The sequence below is a fragment of the Acinonyx jubatus genome, chromosome B4 (assembly GCF_027475565.1).
Source record: "Acinonyx jubatus isolate Ajub_Pintada_27869175 chromosome B4, VMU_Ajub_asm_v1.0, whole genome shotgun sequence".
NCBI lineage: Eukaryota > Metazoa > Chordata > Mammalia > Carnivora > Felidae > Acinonyx > Acinonyx jubatus.
Window position 1 is genome coordinate 32,176,637 of NC_069387.1, and position 14,039 is coordinate 32,190,675.

The following is a 14,039-nucleotide window of genomic DNA, read 5'->3' on the forward strand; positions in this document are numbered from 1 at the left end:
ATAAAGATAGGGACAGCTGTCCTATGGGAATCTTAAGAGGTTCTTTTCTGGCAGCATCAGATTGGAACCAGGCCACTGTCCTCTAGTCACATACCTCTCTGAACTTAGCCTGCACAGCCATAAGAGCCCTGGACTGATAGCCAGCATGGTGGGAGTACCCAACTCCTCCTCTGTCACATGGAGTTCATGAACTCAGTTGACCCTTGGGGGGGAGGGGGTCAGCATAGGGCAGGAATCAGATCAGTGGACAGAGGTACCTTGTTCAAGAGACCTGGGTTCAAAACCTGACTCCACCCTTCCAAGTCTCTTTATCCATTTCTAGGAGAGGGACAACAATGTATACCTGATCAGGTGCACATAGGGTGAATGTGATACATTTCTAGCATAGTGCCTGGTAACTATTTCTTCTTTCAGATTACAAAATGAAAGCTTTTAATGTTCTTTGTGGTTCTAATGTTTCATGGATCTTTTGAAGTCGTGGAAGGTAGTTGGTGGGATAGTTCTTTTTAGTCATTTCCATCAGGTACATGAAGAGCATTTATTATGGTAGTCTCTCACTGAGGCCCACTAGATTAGATTATGTGCTATGGATTAAAATGGATTTTAATTATGGACTCAAATGAGATCCTGGTGTGATTCATCCAAGGCAATGTTAAGACTTTATTTTTTTCTAATAGTTCTGATAGAAAGAGTGGAAGGTTATTCTTGGAACATGAAAAAGGCCTAAATAGCCACAGCTGGTTTAATTACAACTAGGAAGAGATCAGAGGGAAGAAAAAAGATGAGGTATATGATTCCATAATATGCTAATTAGAAATTTTCACATATGTTGATTTGCAAAATACTCGTCAATACATATCAGGTATTTTTGCAAAGATCTTGAAGAGGAAAATTACACTATTTTATGAGCCTCTACTTTCTCTGAAGATAGTAACTTTCCAAACCACACTGGTCAGGGATGGAAAAACAACCTTCTGCAAATATTCTGCAGTCAGGTCTTTTCAATCTTGGTGAATGAAATGAATGTGCTGATTAAGGGCTCTGTAGGAAAGTGACATGTGCAGAATTATAATAGGAAGGTGGCAGTGATTCAACCGTTGGGTCATTTACTTTGGCAACCATTTAATGCAGGTGACAGTGCTGTGGTAGAGGGAAAAACAGAGTCATCCCAGTTACATTCTGCAGCATTTCCTTATTTCTCCATTTCCATTCCTTATATAATTTTGCTTTTTACTATAGTTGTTTGCATATTTGTCTCTCCAATAAGGTTCTTAGCTGCATGAAGGCATAAATTCGACATGTATTCATCTCTTGATCCTGTAGCACTTAGCACAACACATTAGCACTTTGCACTAATAGCTACTTAATAAATGCTTGTGGAGTTGAATTTTTAAGGGTTTGGTGTCCTGTAGATTTATTCCATAGATTCTAGTTTAAACAGTTGGCTGTAAACATAGGCAGATATGGGGTTTGGATTTTGTGCTTGGTCTGAGAGAGTTTGAAACTGACCCTTTTTAAAATCTATTGATTCCCAATTTTTATTTGACAGAAGTGCATGAGTGCATTTCTGGTCAGGGGCAGTAGTTGGAGAGCAGCATCTGAGGTAGTCTGATTTTTATTTTTTTTTATTTTTAACTTTTTTAACATTTAATTACTTTTGAGAGATAGAGCATGAGCGGGGGAGGGGCAGAGAGAGAGGAAGACACAGAATCCAAAGCAGGCTCCAGGCTCTGAGCTGTCAGTGCAGGGCCCAACGTGGGGCTCAAACCAACAAACCCCAAGATCATGACCTGAGCCAAAGTTGTAAGCTCAGCTGACTGAGCCATGCAGGAACCCCTTTAAATATTTTTTTATTCCTTATTCACTCAAGTATGAACTCATAACAACATAGCTTATTTATTTATTTATTTATTTATTTATTTATTTTAGAGAGAGAGCACAAGTGTGGGGGGTGCAGCAAAGAGAGAGAGAGGAGACGCAGAATCTGAAGCAGGTTCCAGGCTCTGAGCTGTCAACACAGAGCCCCATGTGGGGCTTGAACTCACAAACCACAAGATCATGACTTGAGCCGAAGTCAGACACTCAACTGAGTCACCCAGGCGCCCCAGAGCTAATCTGATATTTAAAAAACTCCAAAGAAGAAAGAATCAATCAAAGGAGCTGAAATCAGGTCTGGAGCTGACTGATTCTAATTTTGAACACCTCTAGGTATCAGTAAATCCTTCTTTCTGTCTCACTCCAATCTCACAAAATACATTTTAATCCCCTCTTTTCTTCCCTTTTCTCAAGGGAGTGATGGGCTCTGGTCACTTTACTATATTATGTCAAAATAGCATTTATGCTGTTTACTGTGGCAGCAAGATTACCTCTTAGCCCCTGGTAAGGTCTGTTTTTCCCATTAACTGGTGAACTGCAGAGTTAGAACCCATCAAGGTAGATTACAGTTTGAAGCTCTGCCGTCAGTATGTGCCTGATTAATTTCTTTAGCTCTGATATTAGTCCAGAGGCAGAGAGGTTCAGTTGGGTAAAAAACATTAACCACCTCCTTCATTTGGGGCTGATTGATTGGTAGCTGAACAGAAGGCATTTTTTTTTTTTTTGGCCCAAGATTAATGGAAATTCCACTTCAGATGCTCCCACTGAAAGCATAAGCTTTGTTGTACTCATGCAAGGAGGGGGTGGGGTGAAGATCAGGTTTCTTTTCTTAACTGTTCTTAACAGCTTTTTCAGAATTTTAGTTTTCCCCTTCTCTCAGCTAGCTGAGAGAGCTGGTGACAAGACACTGACTTTGAATTGGGGGATGGGATTGAAGGCTGATCGGCTTCTTCCTCAGTCAATGCATTAATAAACAGTTCAGAAAATAACATGTCAACTCAGATTTCCTCTCTCAGCAGTGAATAACATTTCAGAATACTTTGGAGGTGCTCACAAGTGCAGTGCATTATTTGTGATTGGTCCCCACTTCCCTCCCTAGCATGCAAATTCATTTCCTCTTCCTTTTCCTAAGCAGGTTGTAATGTTTCCTGCTTGCCTGAGTATCATTTTCCAAGGGAGGGATCACATCTTTGTCCTGTGTTTTAGCCCTGCAGTATAAATTCTTGATGTAACCATTTAACAGGACTGAAATTTATGTGAACCAGTTAAAACTTGGGACAAAACAATGAGACAATTTAAGCCATTAAAAGTATGTTACCTAATAGCTGAATTATCTTCTAATATTAAGTGGCTACTTAAATGTCAAGCAGGGTAAATTTCTGTTGCCTGCTACTCAGGCTGAAACTAGAAGTATTTAAAGGGATGCTTATTACTTTCCAGGAAGAATTAAACTTGAAATCTACATTGAGGTCAATGTATAATAATCATAGCTAACATTTATCAAGTGATATCAATAAGGCACTTGCTACTTATGTGCATTATCTCATGTAATCCCAACAACAACCCTAAGAGGTAGGTGCTATTATTGTTACTATTTTGCAGTTGAGATAACTCTAGTTTGGAGAGTTAAGTAAATTGACCCTGATTATATCACCAGGAAATAGAGAAAGTGGGACTTGAAATGAAACCTAGTAACTCCAGGTGAAAATAGTAAGCCACTGTGTTATATTTCCAGATAGACTGCATGGTTGAAACACTCCTGTTGACTACCAACTGCTTAACAGCAGCATCTAGATATTGTTTTCTCAATAAATGTAGTTGGCATCAGAATTACTCTTCTCATCCTAACATTTTCTTTTATTTAGATTCTAGAGTGTCTGCAAATACATTTCTGCCAATGGGTAGGTAATTGTTTTAGCAGAAAAACACTTAAGTTACCTCATGGACAAGTAGGAACTTCAAATTGGACTTGAAGAGTGGATAGGGTTTGCAAAATTTAAAAGGAGTGATGATGGTAAGTTGAGCTATCTGCTGCCGTAAGATACAGCCTAATAGAACTGAGACTTTCAGCATATCTTCAAAAGGCAGAAAATAGTTTTCTTCTTAAGTGAAAGGGAAGCATTATTCATTTAACTCATTGAAATGAATTTTACTGTAATTTTCATTCGTGGCCCTTTCAAATGCTTCAGTTGTATATAGCATTATGTGTGAATATATATCAATTTTTGTTTTTCCAGCATTTGAACACCCTTCTGCTTTGAGGCTCTCCTTCATCATGCAGATCTTGATGGTAGGGAGGGCCAAGATTCCCAACAAAAGCAAAAGGAAGGGACAAATAATCCCTTTTCCCCACTTCTTGCCACCGGTGTGACCTGGACTTGGCCAATCAGATGGTCCTGCCCAACACTGTGAGGCTTTCCGTAGAAATTTATAGCAGTGGCGAGTGTCCAGGGGAGGCAATACCAGCACTGGGACCATAGCCATACTTTCTGGTGCAGACTTGGCTGGGTTCTGGGCTACTAGGTTTGCTCAGTTTTCTGCCAATATTATTTCCTAAACTTCCCAGAATTTTTTGTGAACTGCCACTACCCAATATTTAATGCATGTAAATCCTCACCAAGTAAGCCACAGTTGTTGTTTTTTATAACAACATTATTGAGGATCATTCATATACCAAATAATTTTTCACAGTTGGCTTTTGATCTATGTGCTCATAAATCCCAACTGGTAAGAAATGTGTAACTGGATTTTAAATATACAATAGAACTGTAAAAAAAAAATAATACAAATATCATTAGAGAACATCTGTGAAAAACAGAAAAAATCATCCATTACCACAGCATTGTAATATAATTACTACACATTTGTGGTTTTAAAACTACTTTTTTTAACCTATACACATTTCCACAATTAATCTCATATCTTATCCAGCTTTAAAAAGATACTTATTGGGACCATAGCTCTTTCAGAGATTATAATTGGCCATGAGATTCTGGGAGATGTATTTGAAAAGTGTGTAATAATAAAGAGACAGGATCAAATATGCTGTCTCCTCCACTTAGCATTTATTGAGATAAGCATGAGCCAAATAAGAAAAGACCTTTTAGCAAATAAAGATCAATGCGTATAGAAGGTTCTTCATTTATACAAAGATAAAAATGTAAGGGCCATGAGAATAGATCAGTTTCTTAGGGGGAAGCTGTGTGGCAAAAGCCACACATGATTTACGCTGATACATACATTCAATTTGTATGATCACATTTAAATTATATTATGTAGATTATGTACCCATGTGCTGGATACAGGAAAATAATTACTGAACAGAGTTTCTCTTCTCAAAGTCTTTACAATCAAGTTGGTGTGATAAGATGTGTAACATTGGACAAGTAAAGAACATATTATGAGGCATAGACATAAAAGCAGTAGGTAAGGGATAGTGTGATGTCATTCTTACGTTATCCAGGAAGGACTCCTTGGACTTAAGGGCACTTCAGATGTGTCTGCTGAAAAATGAGCAGGATTTGGGTGGATGAAGAGAAACAGGGAGAGCAAATTGAAGGGCCAAAATTAACAAAGATACTGTAGCAATGGATTGTTACTTTGGTGGGATGTTCTCCCAGACTAGCTTCAGTTGTGTGATAGTGATCACTTGGATCAGTAGTTCTCAAACTTTATGATACTGAGATCCCTTTACATTCTTTAAAATTATTGAACATGCCAAAGAATTTTTGTTTATGTGGGTAATTTCTATCAGTTTGTGTTAGATTTGAGAAATCAGAAAAATGAGAAATTTTAAAACATTTATTACTATATTTAAAATAACAATACTAAATCTCTTACAAGTTAAAATAAATAAAATATTTTCATGAAATACAATTACATTTTCTAAAACAAAACATTTTTGTGAAAAGAGTGACATTGTTTCTGCAAATCTTAAAAGAAGACAGCTGGTTCTTTTATCTGTGTCTGCATTCAATCTGTTGGAATATGTTGTTTTGGTTGAAAAAGCTGAAGGAAATCTGGCCTTACATAGATATGTGGTTAGAAAGGGGAGAAGTATTTTAATAGCATTTTCGAATAATTGCAAATATTCTTCTGTGATATTATACTAGAATTTGACAAGAAGTCACTTCTTTTTTTTTAATGTTTATTTTTGAGAGAGATAAAGAGCGAACAGGGGAGAGTAGAGACAGAGGGAGACAGAGGATCAGAAGTGGGCTCTGGGCACACAGAAGAGAACACAATGTGGGGCTTGAACTCCCATGAGATCATGACCTGAGCAGAAATTGGATGCTGAACCAACTGAGCTACCCAGGTGTTCTGATAAGAAGTAATTTCTTAAAAGTTAGTTGCAGTCATAGAATCTGAAACCAAGTTAATAAACGTTTCATATTCTGCTACATTATAATCTATTGGTCTATTGTAGACTTAGGGTGGATCTTATGCCTGTGTGTAATTCTGTGACTTCATGCACTGGTCACTTGGAAAATATTAGTTTGTATCGATCTTCCATATACTGACATATTCCATTAAACAACATCAAAAGATCACATTTGTTATATCATTCCTCCATCTCTTCAGAAAAGTCTCTAACTATTGGGAAGCTGTCAAGCTCATGGTGGCAGACACAAGTTTTGCAGCGTTCTCGTTTTCACTTGAAAGCTAGATTCTTATCATTGGCAAGTTCTGTCAGTCCTCTCCCTTGAGCTGACAAGGTCATGTCATTCATTTTAGAGACAATGCCTGACAAATACCCAAATCTGAAGGACTATTGTTTGTCTGTCCATAGTTCATTCAGGTAAAAATCTATTCCTTGAAAAAGTGACTTGTTCAGTCCACAAATCAAATGAATGCACAAGTACTATCCCAGCTTTGGTATACAGCAAAAGTGATTTGTGCATGCTTCCTGTTTTGTCATGCTAAATATTAAAAAGACATGCATTCTTGTGTTGAGATTGATAAAATTAATCAGTTTACTTCTCTATCACACTGAGGACATTTTTAAGTTCTTATGTAGCATTGACTTTTTTTTTTTTTCTGACTTTGTGGCAGTGAAGACTAAAATAACCGGCCACTACTGCCTTTTGGAGTCTTGATTTGTGTGAAGGTGTCAGTAGTTCTATCCATCACTGCTTTTTATCATCAGTGCAAATGTCAGCAGAAAGAAAAAGGCAAATAATGTCTTTGTGTTATTATGAAAATAGTTTTGACCACATGTCCCCCTTGAAAGGTCTTAGGACCCTCAGGAGTGTGTGGAATGTACTTTGAGAACTAATGATCTAGAGTTAGAAGGTATGCCTATATACCAGGTATTATGCTGTGATTTAAATGTACTAACTTATTTAGTTCTCAAAGCAACTGTCTTTAGGAGATCATACCACTATCCCTACTTTACCCATGAAGGCACTGAGGCCCAGAGGTTACCCTTCCAAGGTCACACAGGTGGGACACAATAGAGACATAATCTAGCTTTAAGCCAATTGGTATACCTGCCTTGCTTCTGAACCGAGTTGGATAATTGCCATTCGTTCTGAACCCATGGCTGGTTATAGGCAGCTTGAGTCTCACATTCATTGTAGATGGTTCTGGTATCACCAGTGTCCTGATAGGAAAGAGTAACCAATGAGAAAGGCATGGGAATGTGGGAACCTCTTCCAAGTTCTATCTGCTAGATACCTTCCACTGCCTTCAGGATCCACCCCCCACTCTTTCCCTAACCTTGCAGTTACCTGCAGTCTCTGATAACAAGTGCCAGTGTGCACCTTTATAAGCCTGAACCTGGAGAGGAAAAAAGGATTGTGAGGAGGAGTTTGTCTGTAGGAACTTTGGTGGAGGGAGGCTGTCAGTCAGCCTATCACCAGCCTAGAAAAGGATCCTAGGGAATGTATTCACCAACCTCACGATTCTCCATGCCTTCAATTTTCTGTTCCACCTTACTGAAGGAAGCCAGAAAGCAGGAGTGTTCCCTGATGCAGTGGAAGGTGTTTGATTGGCATATCTTATATTTCAACTTGGTATTAAGTTTTTCATGTTATTCATATAGCTAGAAGATAAACTGGTATTGGTCAACAATTGTGCTGATGACCTACTTTAGATATCACAATGATTCTTACTGGCCTGATGGTGAGTAGAACTTTCTCTATAGGCCTGGTGCTGGCTCCTCATTTACAGGGCTTGCATATGGTAACACACTTTTTCCCCTTTCCTATCTGTCTGGATTGAAACTATTGTGTCAATAGTTTGTGTCAATTGCTCTAGGATGGAGAGCCTTCAGCTCCCTACCTGAAGTAACTAAGTGGGAATGGCAGCTGTTACTTTATTTCTAGATCCTAGCTTCATGTGTCCATTTGTCTGATATCTTGTCAGCTCTCTCTCCAACTGATTCCAGGACTTCAATCTCAAATGCTTTTTGCACTGCTCCCCAGAATTCTCCAGCCCTACTGGTGACCATCACTTAGTATCCACACCTGTTCTTTTTGGAGATACAAACATGAACTAATTAGTCTTTAGTCAATAATGCAAATAAAGAAGAATTGCAGGAGTACATACTTGAAGCACTTTGCCACATGGCCAAGGGGCTGAGTCATCTATGCACTGTTCAGATACATCCACTGAAGGTTACTATGATCATTAATTTTTGTGTCATCTTGGCTAGGGCATGATTCCCAACCATTTGGTCAAACACCAGTCTAGATGTTGCTGTGAGTGTGCTTTTTAGATGTGATTAACATTTAAATAAGTAGACTTTAAATAAAACCAATTACACTACAAAATGTGGATCAGCCTCACCAGCTGAAGGCCTTAAGAGAAAAGACTGATGTCTCTTGAGAAGGAAGGATTTCTGCCTCCAGGCTGCCTTTGGACTTGAATTTTAACATTAACTCTTTCCTGGGTCTCTAACCTGTTGGATTGCCCTGTAAATTTTGGGCTTGACAGACTCCACAATTGCAGGAGAAAATTCCTTAAAATAATTCTCTCTATATATACATTCTGTTACTTCTGTTTCTCTGGAGAACCCAGACTTAAATGGACCTTGATTTATGTATTTGGAATCTGAGTATACAGGGAAAGGTATTCAAGAACACAACCTGGTTGGCTAAAAATGTGCAAATCTCTTAAGCAATTATAGTGGTTAGTTCATTATTTTTAGACCTGGCTGCACATTAGAATCAACTACAGAGATTGAAAAAATACTGATGCCCAGGCCTCACTTCAGATCAATGAAGAATCTCTCAGGAGTGACCCTGGCAGTGGGATTCTAAAAGACTCCAGGGCAATACTAATATGCAGCCCAGGTCAAGACTCAGTAACTGTAGGCAGTCTCTGGGAAGAGTTGAAGGCAGTTCTGAGAAAATACAAAGAGAGCCCTTCTTCCTGGGGCATAAAATGCAGCCACCTGTAAGGGACAAATTAACCAGGAACAATACTCACGCTGATTACACCTCTTCACCCCTAGCATTCACCACCAGCTCACTGGAACTTTCAGTTTCAGGAAACTATAATTTATGGAATTTCTTTGAAGATGCCTCTGTGAATAATGCATATCTGTCTACTGTCCATCAAATGATTTTGTCATTCTGAGTGGGTATGACCAATATGAATAGTCAGAATTGAGCTCCTGCTGGACATGAAGGAGGATCACCCTTCTATTCATAATTATCTTATGTCATTGGAAAAGAGCTTTGCCCTGGATTCACAAAAGACTTTGGCTTGACACGCTACCTTACCGTAACCATATGCTACTGTGCAGGCTAAAAAAATAGTGTCTTTGAACACTGACTGGAATTATATTCATTTCCCCCCAAGATAAATAGATTCTATTGAACATATTCATTTTTCAAAGACCACTCAGTATCAAGGAACATGCATCTGATCTTTAGGTGGGTGGTGCTGTTAGAGCCAGATGAAGTCAGTGGAGGCAAATTAGTGAAGGTTGTGCCCCAGGCCTAACCTCTCCTTGGTCTAGGGGCCATCCCATTGTTGCTGTAAGGTTCCCTCTGCTAGAACCTTGGCCTCTAACCCTAATTTATTGAGGTGAAGCTTGAAAGTGGAGCTATTTTTACCTTTTGGGCACAATGATAGCCAGCACGGAGAAGGAGTGTGCTGGGCAGCAAAGTTGCAAGGGATGTGAGTATTTGCCTTTGTTCTTTGTGCATGCATTTGCTCCCAGGAACTTTTCCCACCAGGTGAGGTGCCTGGCCTGGGGAGGTGACTGTGTATATTGTGAGGACTTTGCCAAGCTACTGCCTCCACCTGCAATGATGCTACTGCCCACCTGCAACAGTGGTACCACTTTGCAGACACAGTCACCTTTATGACCTCATGCTGTTCTCGTTTTGTTCAGGCAACTATGAATATCACCATTTGTGGGCAAAGAAAATCATAAAGAAATGATGACATCCTGTCGGTGCTTGTTCTTACATGATTAGGGAATGGAAGCCCTAGGGCTGGAACCCCGTCCCAATTCCTATTCTAACACTTTTAAAGCCAATGCTGTATTTATCTGCTTCTCTTTACCAGGAAAGAGGTGTTATTTGTGCATACCTTTGAAAAGAGAAGGAAAGGTTCTTTGGAGAGAGAGGAAAGTTGGGAGCAGCTGCCAGTGTCCCTGCTTTGGGTCCCTGTAAGCAGGTGGTGTTCCAGGGGCTCCTCACACACAAGGCCCCATGAAAGGTGAAGAGAACATGGCACTGCCCCAGTGCTCACAGGCCCTACTGGGCAGTGGATGAGTGGAGTAGCTCCTGGAGTGCCTGGATCCCTTGTTATCAGGGAAAGGCCCGAGAAGGGCCAGGTCTGGAGAGTCTCCATGGCTGGAAGGGGCCAAGGGGCCAATGAGAAGCTGACATTCACTGCAGCTCTGGAGCACATGGACTGGATGATTGCAGGCTGGGGTGGTTGGAGGGAGGGAACTAGGGGGAGGCAAGCCTACCCCAGAGAGATGGAGGCCCTGTCTGGAGGCCTTGTGTAGTGGGTGGCAGAACAGTTTGCCAAGAGTGAAACTGGGTGCACGTTTGTATGGCTCAGAAGTATGGGACAGTGTGTGTTTTCCTATGTAATCTGATCAATGTTTATTATTACAAAAACTTTATCTTTGACATTAATAAAAGGAGAACAAGTATTCAGATGATAGGAAGTCAGTTCACCTTCCCTCAGTCCAGGTCACATTGTTCCAAAGCCTGACCTCAGTGAGTGTGTCAAGGGGGTCTACACTTCTGGCACGCCACAGACTCCATCAGCTACTATCATCCCCCAACAACCAATGTGAACTGTTATTTTGCCTTCCAAACTAGCAATGAAAACATGGTATTACTCAAGGATAGTGAGAAATTTTTTTTTTATGAAAATGAATGTTTAAGGATGCTCACTGCAGTATTATCTATGGTGGCAAAATCTGAAAACAAGCTAGGTGTTCAAATAGGAGAATAGGTTAACACACAACCCTACAGTGAAGTTTTTAGAAGTGGTGTTTCAATAAATATTGAATGGCATGGAAAATGCTCAAATTATATGGTAAAAGAAATAAGAAACAATAAATAATATAAGAAATAATATGGGGCACCTGGGTGGCTCAGTTGGTTGAGCGTCCAACTTCAGCTCAGGTCATGATCTCACAGTCCATGAGTTTGAGCCCCACGTCAGGTTCTGTGCTGACAGCTCAGAGTCTGGAGCCTGTTTCAGATTCTGTGTCTCCCTCTCTCTGCCCCTTCCCACTCATGCTCTGTCTCTCTCTGTCTCTCAAAAATGAATAAACGTTAAAAAAATTAAAAAAAAAGAAATAATACATAAATTGATATAATCATTGTTTCCAACATCATAAAATGTACACACATACACACACACACACACACACATTTATACACATTTATGCATAAAAAACCTTTTAAGGGAAACATCAAAATATTAGTGATTAGCTCTGGAGATTATAGGATTAGTTAATGATGATTTTCTGTTCTAATCTTTTACTTTTCTATATTCTTAAATTATCTACTTTGAACATATTTTTATTACTAGAATAAACGCAAATGTTATTAACATACACAGAAGATCCCCATAAAGTTTGTTCTATTAGTTTTAGTTAGAAGCAAGATGAGGTAGAAGAAAGTCAACATGTTTCTTGCATCTGTCATTCATTCATTTGTTCAGCATTTATTGAGAAACTAGTATGTCCCAAGGTTGTACAGCATTGGGATCCAATGTTGAGTGATGGGAGATGAAAATAGAAAGGTTGATCTTGATCATGCAAAATAATTAGGGCTTTCTTTTCTAGGTCAGTGTTGTTCAAATTGTGGGTGTCAAAATCCAGTCACAAGTCGTGAAATAACTTGGTGGGTTATAACCTGTGTTAAAATAAAAAAAAAAGAATACAAAGGACTAGAATAGAAAATATCAGAGTATATCACCTATATTAAGTATTGTTTGTGAAATTTCTTTTTATTAACCTAAAAAACACTTTTTATTCTGAAGTAACTCTAGATTCATGGGAAGTTGCAAAGAAATGCACAGGGAGGTCCCAGGCACCTCACTTCCAGCTTCCTCCAATGTTAACATTCTAAACACAGTCCTGCAATACCAGAAAACTGACATTGGTATAATCAATAGAGCTTCTTTGGATTTCACCAGTTTTGTACACATTAATTTGAGTGTGCACGTAGAGATCCATGTGATTCCATTGCACATGTAGTCTCATGTATTCACCACCATAATCAAGATACAGAACTCTATCATTACCATAGGTCTCCCTTAGCCACACCTACCTTCATCCCTTCCCAGCTCCTGCCAACTACCAATCTATTCTTCATGAAATATACTTTTTACTTGTGTGAGTGTGTGTTCATACATGTGTGTCAAGACATAAAATGTACTTCTGTGAGTTATAGTAAAAAAAAAATTGAAAGATACCACTGCATGCTACAGAAGGATTGTAGGCTGGGGTGGGGAAAGCATAGAATAATCATTTTTATTTTAGAGTTCATTCTGACAAGAGTATTGAAGACGAATTGAAAAGAAGAGTGAAGTGTGGGCAAAGAGGCCAGCTCTCTGCCTCACCTGCGATGCGTTATCTAGGAATGATATAGACCAACTTTCCTTCAGTTGCTCAATCTTTCTTTCCTTTTCCCTTCCTTAGATCATTAAATATGATCTATATAATATGACATCTCTGTTGTATAATTTATTATATGCATAATATAATATATGAAACTATACCCCTTTATGATATATAATAATAATAATAATAATAATAATAATAATATGACATTCCCTGCTAGCCTTAGCAATTCTGTGCTACACTCCTCAAAATCTTATGTCATATAATGACAGCTATATACCCACTAGTTAATTAGGATGGTGACATGGTTAATTAATTATATTTCACAATAATTAATTAATTAATTAATTATTTCCAATTATTTATTTTTCATGATAATTAACTCCATCCATGTTAGTGATAGTGATATTATGGTTCTGGTTATTGTTATTTGTGTTTGATTTCCTTCACTATTCTTTTATTCTACTCTGTGAATTTTTTAATTCAAAATACTGAGGTTGGTTGATTTAACTCACCATTATCAGTAAAGTTTGTCATTATCATTAAAGGGTAGCAAGCAATTTAAACAGTCATCGTTACTGAGGAAGTTAGGACATGAGCCATTTCACAGACAGCAGTGAATTTCAGTTCTGGTTTATTATGTATCTACTCTTAGTTCTTTTTTGCAATTTGCATTGGAGGGGATGAATAGAAACATGGGATGTATAAAGGGAGTTTCAAGAGTACTTTGTAGGTGAATGATGTGAATACTTACACACCACATTGGCTTTTTTTGTTTTTTTGTTAGTTTTCAGATTTCATGGTGGGTGAAGCCACATTTGGAGGACAAAGACAAATATGAACAAAATGGACAGGGCCTATCTAGGTTGAAATCGCCACTAATTAGATGGTATGCAAAAATCTAAAAATAAAATGCTCGGGACTCAGATTTAGTGCATATACAGGGTGTTAGCTGACACACTAAGGAAGAAGACATTGGCAGTCTTAGGAAACCATGGTGATCTTTAACAAAGCGGCTAGTGGGAAATATTCTTCAGGAGTCAGTCGTCAGTGGTCAGTATGAGAATCATAATATTTTCTGTGTCACATCATTGTTACGGGTATAAAATCTACCATA